At 40.2% G+C, this 12752-nt stretch overlaps 1 protein-coding gene across 3 annotated transcripts in view; it reads right to left on the bottom strand.

The window, feature by feature from the left end:
* C6H5orf24 (chromosome 6 C5orf24 homolog) overlaps positions 1-332 on the bottom strand; it is a 109837-nt gene extending 109505 nt beyond the window's left edge. For 2 of the 3 annotated variants that reach the window (XM_053717209.1, XM_053717207.1), the window contains exon 1: positions 178-332. The gene's annotated coding sequence lies outside the window, so the exon portion shown is untranslated. The remainder of the gene's footprint in view (positions 1-177) is intronic. The other variant, XM_053717208.1, reaches the window with a different exon arrangement.
* Positions 333-12752: the final 12420 nt, after the last annotated feature.

Here is a 12752-nt window from a genome sequence, read left to right on the forward strand (position 1 = left end):
GGTTTTTTATTTACTATATTTATTTACTGCATGGGTTGACGTGCAAGAAGTATTCTCTATGGCTAGTAGGCTATACGGCACAAGCCCCCTTCCCTGCGATCAGCTGTTCTCCATTGTCTGGGGACAATAGCAGCATTCTCGCCCGTGCAGCAGTGACTTTATATGTTCGGGCTTTACCTTCACCTTGGTCTTTGCGATGCCCCAGTCGCACTGTGCAGGATGCACTGTACCCGCAGCTGCCAGGCCGGTGGAGAGGGCAATGAGGATGTAGGGGAGGAGGCGGCTGGTACGTATAAAGCTGAAGCTGATCATAGATTCATCTCGGCGGCCATTTTGCGATTACTCATAATCACAAACTATAAAGAGGCGGAGTCTAGGTTAGGAGCTCCGGTCTGTATATGATGAGGCTGTGCTAGGCAAGATATATACTTCACTGGAAAGCGCCTCCCTCTCTTGCAGTGCACCAGGCTCTGTTTTAACGGGTCGGCAAATGCCCCTTTACCTCTATAATATTAAAATCCAACTACGCCAGCCTATGCATTGTTCCTCACAAACAACTTGAAAGGATACTTATGTATTCTTTCTTGTGTGTTCACCCGATTCATCACGGGTGGTCAACTAGAGTGTCAATAATGTCAACAGTTTTAATCGGCTAGTTAGTATACAGAAACCCTCATCCTATACTGTGATGGGTTATCCAAGCACATAAGGGATATGGCGGCGACCAATGTAGCCATGATATAGAATTTATTGCTCTGTTCTTCCATATGAGGTTTTATTGTGTTTTGTATATTGCAAGCCTTTTCCCAGTCCTGTCTGTATCTGAATTTCCTAACCTAAATCGTTTCCTTATGCCCTTTTGAGCAATAAGACCTCAGTGTAGAACCAGACTTGTCACCTTCACTGATATTTTATAAGGGTTAATTAACTTTGAGTCACTGACACTAATTTGGGTATGCGCAGGCTAGGTCTCCCCTATTACATATAATTCATAGCCTGGACCAATCTAGGTGTGAACATGAATTATGATGCCAACCTTGGCATCAGTGCTGATATTTTCAGGAGAATAATCTCTCTTGGGCTACTAATTCATATCCCAATCCCTCTAATGCTCACAGTTGGAAGCCCCCAATTGTTTTAAATGTCTTTGTATCCTGTAACATTAAGATAACAATTCATGAGAACCTAAGGAGCCTAGCTCAAACCCTAAAAAATAGCCCAGACCATTATCCTTCGTCAACCAAACTTTACAGTGGGCACTATGCATTCTGGTAGGTAGTGTTCTCACGTCCGCCAAAACCATATTCTTCTATCAGACTGCCAGATATTGAAGCGTGCTCCAGAGTCCATTGCACATAATGATGTAAGGCTTCTATACAGCTGCTCGGCCATGGAAATCCATTTCATGAAGCTCCCGACACACAGTTATTACGCTGACGTTGCTTTCAGAGGCAGTTTTAAACTCTGTAGTGAGTGATGCAACAGATAATAATAACACTACACGGTCATGCACTTGGTGGTCCCACTTTGTGAGTTTGCATGTTCTACCACTTTGTGGTTGTGCTGTTGTTGCTCCCAGATGCTTCCACTTCACACAAAAATAATCATAAAATATAGTGAAGATGTGTTAATTACAGTGAATCATATATATGTTTGATGCAGTGACTCAATGCAATCTGAGAATATATATATATCATATTACATCAGGATTTCCCCAAAGCCGCCTGGGTAATGTCAGGTTTACCCGGGTAATGCTAGGATTACCCAATTTCTTACTTTACCTGCAACACACACACACACACATATATATATATATATATATATATATATATATATATATATATATATACATATATATATATATATATATATATAAAATTATACACACACTGAAACATACAGTATACACATACACAAAAACACATGCACATATATAAACACATGCAGACACACAAACATGCACATATATATACACACACACACATATATATATACATGTAGACACAATCACACACTAACATTTATTCATTGTAAAAAAAGATAAAAGCACACAGAAAAGCTGTAATAGCTGGAATGTGACCTGACCCATGACCTTCACAAGTTGGACAAAGCTTAGAGGGAGCAGTGGCTGCAGGCCCCTTAAAAGGATGACAACCCCAGTGACCCTAGTAGTTACACCCCTGTGGTCCTCCCTTTTTTTTAGAATGTATAAAAAACAATATTGTGTTTTGTTTTACTCTTACCCATGTTTGTCCTATTGGTAATTCCCTGCTTTATGATTTCCTGTTCCATATCTGCAGCACTGAATCAGTTTATTACAATTATTTTGTCTTTTTTATCATCAATATAACATATCTTCTTGCTATGTTTTATTTTATGAAGTGCATTTCTTTGCCTAAAAAAAAAAAATATATTTGCTTGCTTGATAACTAACACTACTTTTATTGCTCATTTAAAATAAGAGCCTCTTCTTTAAGAAGTATTTTTGATTGTTTCATTATTTATCCCTATTACAAATGACTCTTTGATTCATCATTACATATTTTCAAAACCACACAATCTAGCCAATTCTTTCTCAAACTACCACATATCCAGTAACTGTTTCATGAATTTCTTGTCTACTACTGTAAAGCAAATATATTTCTGATGCCAAGATGCATATATGTGCAGGCACCATTCCGCAGCTAGCTACCAGTTCCTGAGCCTACCTAGGTATGCTTTTTCACAAAGGATGCCAACAGAATAAAGTAAATTGGAAATCTGATTAAAATTGTATGCTCTATCTGAATCATGAAATAAAAATATTGGGCTTCGTGTCCCTTTAAGTAAAAGTTCTTATGAATGCTTAATATGAATCCCCTCAAAGATTTGCACATTTTTCTAAAAAAAATAAATGTGCTGTTTTTTAAATGATTGTAAAGTTTAGACTTTTAATACACAGTATATAAAACTATTTCTTATCATTGCTCAGCTAAATTATGGATGAGATGCGGGCGGTGGAGCGGCACAATGTTTACCATCTCTAAATAGTAAATATTTTACAAAGGAAACGTGTTTAAATATTTTAATGGATTAAAGTGCCACTGTTTTTAGAAACAGTTTTATATACTGTGTACTAAAAGTCTAAACTTTACAATCACTTTAAGCTTTCTTAAAAAAAAGGAAATGACTTAGCATGTGTTTTCCATATGATTATGATGACATTTTCACTCATTCTCTACCAATTAAATTAAATTCCAAAACTTTCTGCTTGTCAACAGACTATAAAAACACATTAAAATATAATTTGCACATAACAAACATGCATGAACAACAAATGCATTTAATAACCTGCAACTATGTATCAATAAAATAATATTTTAATTGCTATTAACTGTGTACTTAAACTTTTTGTTTATATATCTAATGGGTGACGCGGTGACGCCTGTTAGCTATCTCAAACATAGGACACTAAGGGCAAGATTACAAATTGTGCTATATGAGTTTTCCGTGTGCGATATGGTCTTTTCACAATCAATTTCCATTGCACAGGTTTTATAAGTCTTGAAATATCGTGATTGCACGTGCGCATTCGCCTTATACACAACAATCCTTTCAGCACTTGAAGCGCTGTAGTTAACAGTTTTGCGCAACATAAAAGTTTCACAAAACACTTCAAAAATACATTACGAAGTACAGTTACACTCATATTAACACTGTCTAATAAAAATTATTTTAAAAAAAATATTGCACACAAAACTTATAAGGACTCAAAGATATGAGATCTTGGGTGTTAGAAAAAAAAAGCTGACACAGGGATTTTACATTGACATACATACACATACATGTTTAGAGATATGTTTAACTAGGAAGATAATTAAAGATTTTACATTACAATCTTATGCACATTCAACAATATCTCAAATGTATTATCAAAGAGATTTTCGCATATACTGTAGATCTCGAGATATCTAGACATATATATATATATACACTGCTCAAAAAAATAAAGGGAACACTTAAACAACACAATGTATCTCCAAGTCAATCACACTTCTGTGAAATCAAACTGTCCACTTAGGAAGCAACACTGAGTGACAATCAATTTCACATGCTGTTGTGCAAATGGGATAGACAACAGGTGGAAATTATAGGCAATTAGCAAGACACCCCCAATAAAGGAGTGGTTCTGCAGGTGGTGACCACAGACCACTTCTCAGTTCCTATGCTTTCTGGCTGATGTTATGGTCACTTTTGAATGCTGGTGGTGCTTGCACTCTAGTGGTAGCATGAGACGGAGTCTACAACCCACACAAGTGGCTCAGATAGTGCAGCTCATCCAGGATGGCACATCAGTGCGAGCTGTGGCAAGAAGGATTGCTGTGTCTGTCAGCGTAGTGTCCAGAGCATGGAGGCGCTACCAGGAGACAGGCCAGTACATCAGGAGACGTGGAGGAGGCCGTAGGAGGGCAACAACCCAGCAGCAGGACTGCTACCTCCGCCTTTGTGCAAGGAGGAACAGGAGGAGCACTGCCAGAGCCCTGCAAAATGACCTCCAGCAGGCCACAAATGTGCATGTGTCTGCTCAAACGGTCAGAAACAGACTCCATGAGGGTGGTATGAGGACCCAACGTCAACAGGTGGGGGTTGTGCTTACAGTCCAACACCGTGCAGGACGTTTGACATTTGCCAGAGAACACCAAGATTGGCAAATTCGCCACTGGCGCCCTGTGCTCTTCACAGATGAAAGCAGGGGCACACTGAGCACATTTGACAGACGTGACAGTCTGGAGACGCCGTGGAGAACGTTCTGCTGCCTGCAACATCCTCCAGCATGGCCAGTTTGGCAGTGGGTCAGTAATGGTGTGGGGTGGCATTTCTTTGAGGGGCCGAACAGCCCTCCATGTGCTCGCCAGAGGTAGCCTGACTGCCATTAGGTATCAAGATGAGATCCTCAGACCCCTTGTGAGACCATATGCTGGTGCGGTTGGCCCTGGGTTCCTCCTAATGCAAGACAATGCTAGAACTCATGTGGCTGGAGTGTGTCAGCAGTTCCTGCAAGATGAAGGCATTGATGCTATGGACTGGCCCTCCCGTTCCCCAGACCTGAATCCAATTGAGCACATCTGGGACATCATGTCTCGCTCCATCCACCAACTTCACTTTGCACCACAGACTGTCCAGGAGTTGGTGGATGCTTTAGTCCAGGTCTGGGAGGAGATCCCTCAGGAGACCATCCGCCACCTCATCAGGAGCATGCACAGGCGTTGTAGGGAGGTCATACAGGCACGTGGAGGCCACACACACTACTGAGCCTCATTTTGACTTGTTTTAAGGACATTACATCAAAGTTGGATCTGCCTGTAGTGTGTTTTTCCACTTTAATTTTGAGTGTGACTCCAAATCCAGACCTCCATGGGTTGAAAATTTTGATTTCCATTTTTAATTTTTGTGTGATTTTGTTGTCAGCACATTCAACTATGTAAAGAACAAAGTATTTAATTAGAATATTTTATTCATTCAGATCTAGGATGTGTTATTTTAGTGTTCCCTTTATTTTTTTGAGCAGTGTATATTCATATACATATCTCACAATAAATAGATATATCAGTCAAAAAATCATCACATATATAAATAAATATTTATTTAGAAATAAATAGAACATATTTCGTTGCAAAAACATTTTTGCAATATGAAATATTAACATTTTCATGTACACTTTTCAATAAGAATACGCCATGGGCTTTGCGTAACATATTAGTTTTTTTTAGTTTTTTTATTTGTCTTCTCTATTGACTTCTATGGGGAATACGTGAATGCACACACGATTTTGCAGTTTACATTACGCAGCTTAACACGCGTGCAAAATAAGTTATTTCTCAACTTGTAATAGCTGTGCAACCCCAAATGCGAAAAAACCATAATGCGTGTGGTGTTTTCGCAATTGATTTGCCTCGTGACTTGTAATCTTGCCCTAAGAAAATCATGAAACACATGGTCAAATGGTCAAATCAGTCAATTGTAAAATGGATTTTGCTCTGTATGATCAGATTGTAAAGATGGAGTGTATGAGAAGGACACAGCTTGTGAGAGAGGTATAAGGGGTACTACAAATTAAACTGTAGTGCCTGTGATAGACTGAGGTTGAGTGGCCCAGCCTCTTTCAAGGACTGTATGTGAGAGAGTTAGTGGAGTAAGAGTAGTGGACCCTCACATTGGGATTTTGACAAAAAGGCTAGATTTTGACAGTGGCCAAACTGCTGTGAGAAAGACAGGAATAGCTTGTGGGACGGCCAGGTCCTATGAATGTAGGTGTGAAAGAAATGGATAGTCACATAAGGTAACTCCCATCTGGAGTAGAACAAATGAAAGGCCCAGAAGAACCAAGAACCAGAGTTCCCTAAATACTGTGATAAAGGGTTCTGATTGGAGGCTAACTGGGGAGGAAATAGTGGATAAATATAGGGTGACTTGTTCAAGCCTCTATGCTTTGTATGCCTTGGATGTAATACCTCACAATTATGAATCTGTATCTGGGCTGGCAAGGAAGTTTGCCTGTGTCATTTTTCTGCCCGCTGGCATTTTTCAGTCTTCTGATGTGCTTGTCAGTGGAACAGCCTAGTCTACACTTCAAAGCTTCTGGGCCATTTCATAAAGACTCTGAAGCTGGGCGGCCAGAGGTTATTTCCTTTCCCTTCACTCATTAGGTTTGACACTATTAATTTTTATGGAGTTCTATGCACAGTCGCCCAATGTAGCAGTCAATAAACTCCAAAAAAAATATGGAATTTATAGAAACCATAAACTTTTCACTCAAACTATATGTATGTGTTTTTTTGTGGTTATTCTATGTGTGTAATGAATATACTTGCACCATCTCTCTCACCTCTTTGTGAGTTTGAGTAAGACTATTCACTCTTGAGTGGCTGCTGGGTAAACCACTATGTATATATGTTTCTGTGTAAGCCACGTGTCTTACTTCTTGCTCTCTGGCCCAGTCATGGGTAATGTAGACACTGTGCAAACGTCTTCTTTACATAATATGCCACCCTAGTGCAATGTCTTAGAGGCTTAATATAACCATGTACATATTTAATTTGTCATAATCCTTGTATGGAACTGTGTTTGTATTTAAAATCAACCAGACATTTTTTTAATTATTGTAAATAAGTCATATATGTGCATATATATTCTTACATATCATTTTGATATGACAGGATATTTTCTGAGGACAAGGGTGCTTTGTTACTAAGCAAATAAACAGTCCCCAATGGTAGGGAAAAAACCCTTCTGCATAAGCAATGCTGTTGGCAAGTGTTTCTAGGCAGTGTGTGACTCAAATGTAGTACTTACCCCCCTCTTCACAGCTCTATGATGAGCTTGCCTGGTGTGGAGCTGCCGTTAGGGAGACCCCTCTCCTAGGCAACTATCTGTCCAGAAACTACGCTTGGAGCCACAACGCTCCCACAAGCCGCTCGATCCGGACGCCAAGGAACTCTCACATGCTTCGGCTCAGGAGCATGACGTCATTGTGCTGTGCCGACTTGCGGGGGGTAAGAAACTTCCATTCTCCGTAGTCTCTTCAATACTTTGTTTCAAAGTCAGTGCCTTACTCAGCCAGGCTTGAAATTACCTGCCGGGGTGAATACTGCTTGCTCCAAAAATGGCCCAATGTGTAAATATGAAAAAGTTGGGATTCGAAGTAAAACAGTATAAGCTTTATTTCCATTCGTTAAAATAGGAACATAACATGTAGTAAAAGACAAACATGCCCTTAGTTAATAGAACAGCTCACGCATTTCAGCTTCCTAGCTGTACTCATAGCTCTCTAGCTACCCTTATTACTAATAGGCTTTATAAAAGGGTTTAAAATCATGTGATTGGCTAAGGGTCAGTAATTTGTTTGGCTCATTCCTTGCTGGTATAATTGTGAATTAAAGGGACACTCAATCAAAATTAAACTTTCATTATTCAGATAGAGCATGCAATTTTAAACAACTTTCCAATTTACTTCCATTAACAAAATGTGCACAGTCTTTTTATATTTAAACTTTTTGAGTCACCAGCTCCCACTGAGCATGTGCAAGAATAAGTGTGTATGCAATTATGAATGGCTGATGGCTGTCACATGGTATGTGTATGCATTTGTGATTGACTTATGGCTGTCACATGGTACAGGGGGAGTGGAAAAAGACATAACTTTTAAAATTGTCAGAAAAAAAATCTACTACTCATTTGAAGTTCAGACTAAGTGCTATTGCATTGTCTTGTTATCTTGCATTTGTTGATTATGCAAATCTACTGTGTTGACTGGTCCTTTAAGTAATGAGCATACATTTATATTCAATTGCATCTCTAATACAAATTCATGTTACTTATACATTCCATATATAAACATTTGATATCAAAATTTGCGGACTACAAAAATAAAAATAGGGTAAGAATTGGACATTTGTTAATGACTCAGGATTGGACTATCCTAAAGATTATACACTTTAAAATATCCCCTGCAAAGATTAATTTGTTAAGTAGTGGGAATAATGTCTGAAACTGAACAGTGACTTCACTCCCCTGATCTACTAATATTTCTCAATTGCCCTGTCCAGAATCGTAACTCTAACTTACAATAAACTTTATGTTTTGTTTCATATATAATATCAATGTGACTATGCAGTAGGTGTAAATGTGCCCAATCCTACCTGGTGTGTTCTCTATATTACGATTTGTGATAGATCTGAACTCATCAGGAATAACATAAGAGTAACTAAAATCTGGCTTGTTTAGTCATTACCATAGGTCCTTCTAATACCAATAATTAATTAGGTCGTAGGCTGAATTCAAACCTGTCGGGGATCTCGATTGCAACTGGAATATCCAGTACACCTCCCTCTTAGCAAGTGCCCTCTCTCTGTCCCCCCCTCTCCATCCGGCAGCCACAATTTCTATAATAATCCATTTGAAGCTAGTGCTATTTTTGTTGTGGACTCTATTGAAATGCTGGACTAGAGGGGTAGTTAAGGATCCTGCCTTAATATCAGAGAGGTGTTCCCTGATACGTACCCTTGTCTCCCTTGTAATCATCCCTACGTATTGTAGGCAGCAGGCCGTACAGCCTGCTAAATACACAGTGAATCCGCTTCTACAATTCATGCACCTCTTGTGATTGTAAATGTTGTTAGTGACATAGCTTCTAAAGCTTTCTCCCACCTGCAAGTGTTCACAGGCTTTGCATGTGAAATTGCTGCATTCGTATACACACTTGAATCTAAGCCACAAGCTACAGGGAGTGCAGAATTATTAGGCAAATGAGTATTTTGACCACATCATCCTCTTTATGCATGTTGTCTTACTCCAAGCTGTATAAGCTCGAAAGCCTACTACCAATTAAGCATATAAGGTGATGTGCATCTCTGTAATGAGAAGGGGTGTGGTCTAATGACATCAACACCCTATATCAGGTGTGCATAATTATTAGGCAACTTCCTTTCCTTTGGCAAAATGGGTCAAAAGAAGGACTTGACAGGCTCAGAAAAGTCAAAAATAGTGAGATATCTTGCAGAGGGATGCAGCACTCTTAAAATTGCAAAGCTTCTGAAGCGTGATCATCGAACAATCAAGCGTTTCATTCAAAATAGTCAACAGGGTCGCAAGAAGCGTGTGGAAAAACCAAGGCGCAAAATAACTGCCCATGGACTGAGAAAAGTCAAGCGTGCAGCTGCCAAGATGCCACTTGCCACCAGTTTGGCCATATTTCAGAGCTGCAACATCACTGGAGTGCCCAAAAGCACAAGGTGTGCAATACTCAGAGACATGGCCAAGGTAAGAAAGGCTGAAAGACGACCACCACTGAACAAGACACACAAGCTGAAACGTCAAGACTGGGCCAAGAAATATCTCATGACTGATTTTTCTAAGGTTTTATGGACTGATGAAATGAGAGTGAGTCTTGATGGGCCAGATGGATGGGCCCGTGGCTGGATTTGTAAAGGGCAGAGAGCTCCAGTCCGACTCAGACGCCAGCAAGGTGGAGGTGGAGTACTGGTTTGGGCTGGTATCATCAAAGATGAGCTTGTGGGGCCTTTTCGGGTTGAGGATTTAGTCAAGCTCAACTCCCAGTCCTACTGCCAGTTTCTGGAAGACACCTTCTTCGAGCAGTGGTACAGGAAGTCTGCATCCTTCAAGAAAAACATGATTTTCATGCAGGACAATGCTCCATCACACGCGTCCAAGTACTCCACAGCGTGGCTGGCAAGAAAGGGTATAAAAGAAGAAAATCTAATGACATGGCCTCCTTGTTCACCTGATCTGAACCCCATTGAGAACCTGTGGTCCATCATCAAATGTGAGATTTACAAGGAGGGAAAACAGTACACCTCTCTGAACAGTGTCTGGGAGGCTGTGGTTGCTGCTGCACGCAATGTTGATGGTGAACAGATCAAAACACTGACAGAATCCATGGATGGCAGGCTTTTGAGTGTCCTTGCAAAGAAAGGTGGCTATATTGGTCACTGATTTGTTTTTGTTTTGTTTTTGAATGTCAGAAATGTATATTTGTGAATGTTGAGATGTTATATTGGTTTCACTGGTAAAAATAAATAATTGAAATGGGTATATATTTGTTTTTTGTTAAGTTGCCTAATAATTATGCACAGTAATAGTCACCTGCACACACAGATATCCCCCTAAAATAGCTATAATTAAAAACAAACTAAAAACTACTTCCAAAACTATTCAGCTTTGATATTAATGAGTTTTTTGGGTTCATTGAGAACATGGTTGTTGTTCGATAATAAAATTAATCCTCAAAAATACAACTTGCCTAATAATTCTGCACTCCCTGTATGTACTTCCCTTTGTGGTGTTTTTAGTAATGTGGGTGCTAGAATGTTAGCCATTGACATTCACCTCCTAAAGGAACATCTGCACCCTTTGTCAACTGTCTCCACCAGAGCATCATCCACTGCCAAATGTCTGAAATGTTTCTCCACTATGTGGCAGATTTTATGATATTGTGTGCTGTAATCAGTTACAAAGAAAATTCATCCACTCTTGTTATTTGTTACTTCTGTTTTGTTCAACAATCTCTTTCTATTGACTAGTGCTACTTCATTCCTGGCCTTAGTGATATCTTGAGATTTATAACCTCTCGTCCTCAGACGGTTGGACAATTGATCTGCATGTGCTTCATATTGTTTTGCATTATTGCAATTCCTTTTCAATCTTGTAAATTGTCCCTTGGCGACTGACCTGAAGACCTGCTTTGGATGACTGCTCCTGGCGTGGAGAAGCGTATTACCTGTAATTGGTTTTCTGTAAACTTCAGTTTCAATCCCGGCATTGGGTATCCCCTTCAGGGTTAGGTTGAGAAAATTAATCCTCAATCTACTTAGTTCAAGAATGAACTCCAACCCAATGTCGTTATTGTTGAACCACCCCATGAAGCAGTGACGTGCAGTCATAGGAGGCAGGGGAGGCAGCGCCTCCCCTGTCCTATGTGGGTATTACACTTTTTTTTTAAATGTTAGAAGAAGTTTATTAAAAAAATTTTTTTTAAAAATTCTGTACCCCAAGGTAGCCCCCCAACAACCCACCACCCAAACACCCACTCCAACACACTGCCACATTTGAGCGATATTGATGATTGCACAGTGTGATCCATATTGTGCAATGGAGAGGCTGTGAGCCGTTCAGCTCCCCCTCCATTGCGCAATAGAGAAGGCTTACTACATTTTTGTATGAGCTGGAGCCAGCGCCACCAAGTGGTGCTTACGGCTCTTCGCAGCCCATACTGCTCACAAAGGAGGCTACTCTCTAAGTCGCCGCTGGATCCAATCAGCGGTCGTGCCAGATTCTGGGCAGGAAGAGAGCCGACAGCCTGAGCAAGTAACATCACGTATGAGCCTGCTGCCGGTGAGAAGTGGAGACTGAAAGTACAGAAAAGTCAGGCAGGAGCTGAAACTTTTTTTTGCCAGATACCGGTAAGTGCAAAATTACAAATTTATTTCAAACACATTCACATTCAGTAAAGGGGGGAGCTGCTGTTTAATATGGCCCGTGTTAGTTGCACTTCAGTGCACTGAACAGTGGTGTGGGTGGGTGAGGGGAGTGGGGAGGACTGAACTTGTTTGCTCCGTCTCTGTCCCCACGCTGCATTCCTTAAGAACCGTTAGCTGCTTTGCAGGCTTCAATAATGAGGTACGTGTGTGCTGTGTGGGGGGTGGTAAATCACACTACTGGTCTGGAATACTTTAGTATATAAAAGTGTCAGAGCAATGTTCGACTTCTACTGGTTTTTAGCTCTTTAGTTTTCCAATTCCAAATGTCATTTTCATGCCTCCTTTTTTTTTTCAGCCTGAGAAAAAAAAAAGGAGACATAAAAATTACATTTGGAATAATTGGAAAACAAAAGTGCTAAAGACCAGTAGGGCTAGTACACTGCACTGATGCTTTTATATACTCTTGCTCCTTTCTCTGATAACCCCTTCCTCCCTGTTTTTTTTTCCCTTTGACATTAATTTCCTATCCACGGGTCCTCTCAGCCTCAGACAGGGATTAAAGGCACATTGTAAATCTGTCTTTTTAAACAGGCTCATCCTCGGCTGGGCTAGGAAGGGAGGTCTGTCTGTTCAAGGTTTGTTTATTTTTACAGGTCGTCAAATAACCCCTCCTGTGTCAAACTGCAAAGTTTCTTTGCAGTCAGACTCAGGATGGAGGAGAGGATGAAACACTGGCAGCTGACCTCTGCTGTATAATATATTACTAGTATACTAGAA

The sequence above is a fragment of the Bombina bombina genome, chromosome 6, assembly GCF_027579735.1.
Source record: "Bombina bombina isolate aBomBom1 chromosome 6, aBomBom1.pri, whole genome shotgun sequence".
Classification (NCBI taxonomy): Eukaryota; Metazoa; Chordata; class Amphibia; order Anura; family Bombinatoridae; genus Bombina; species Bombina bombina.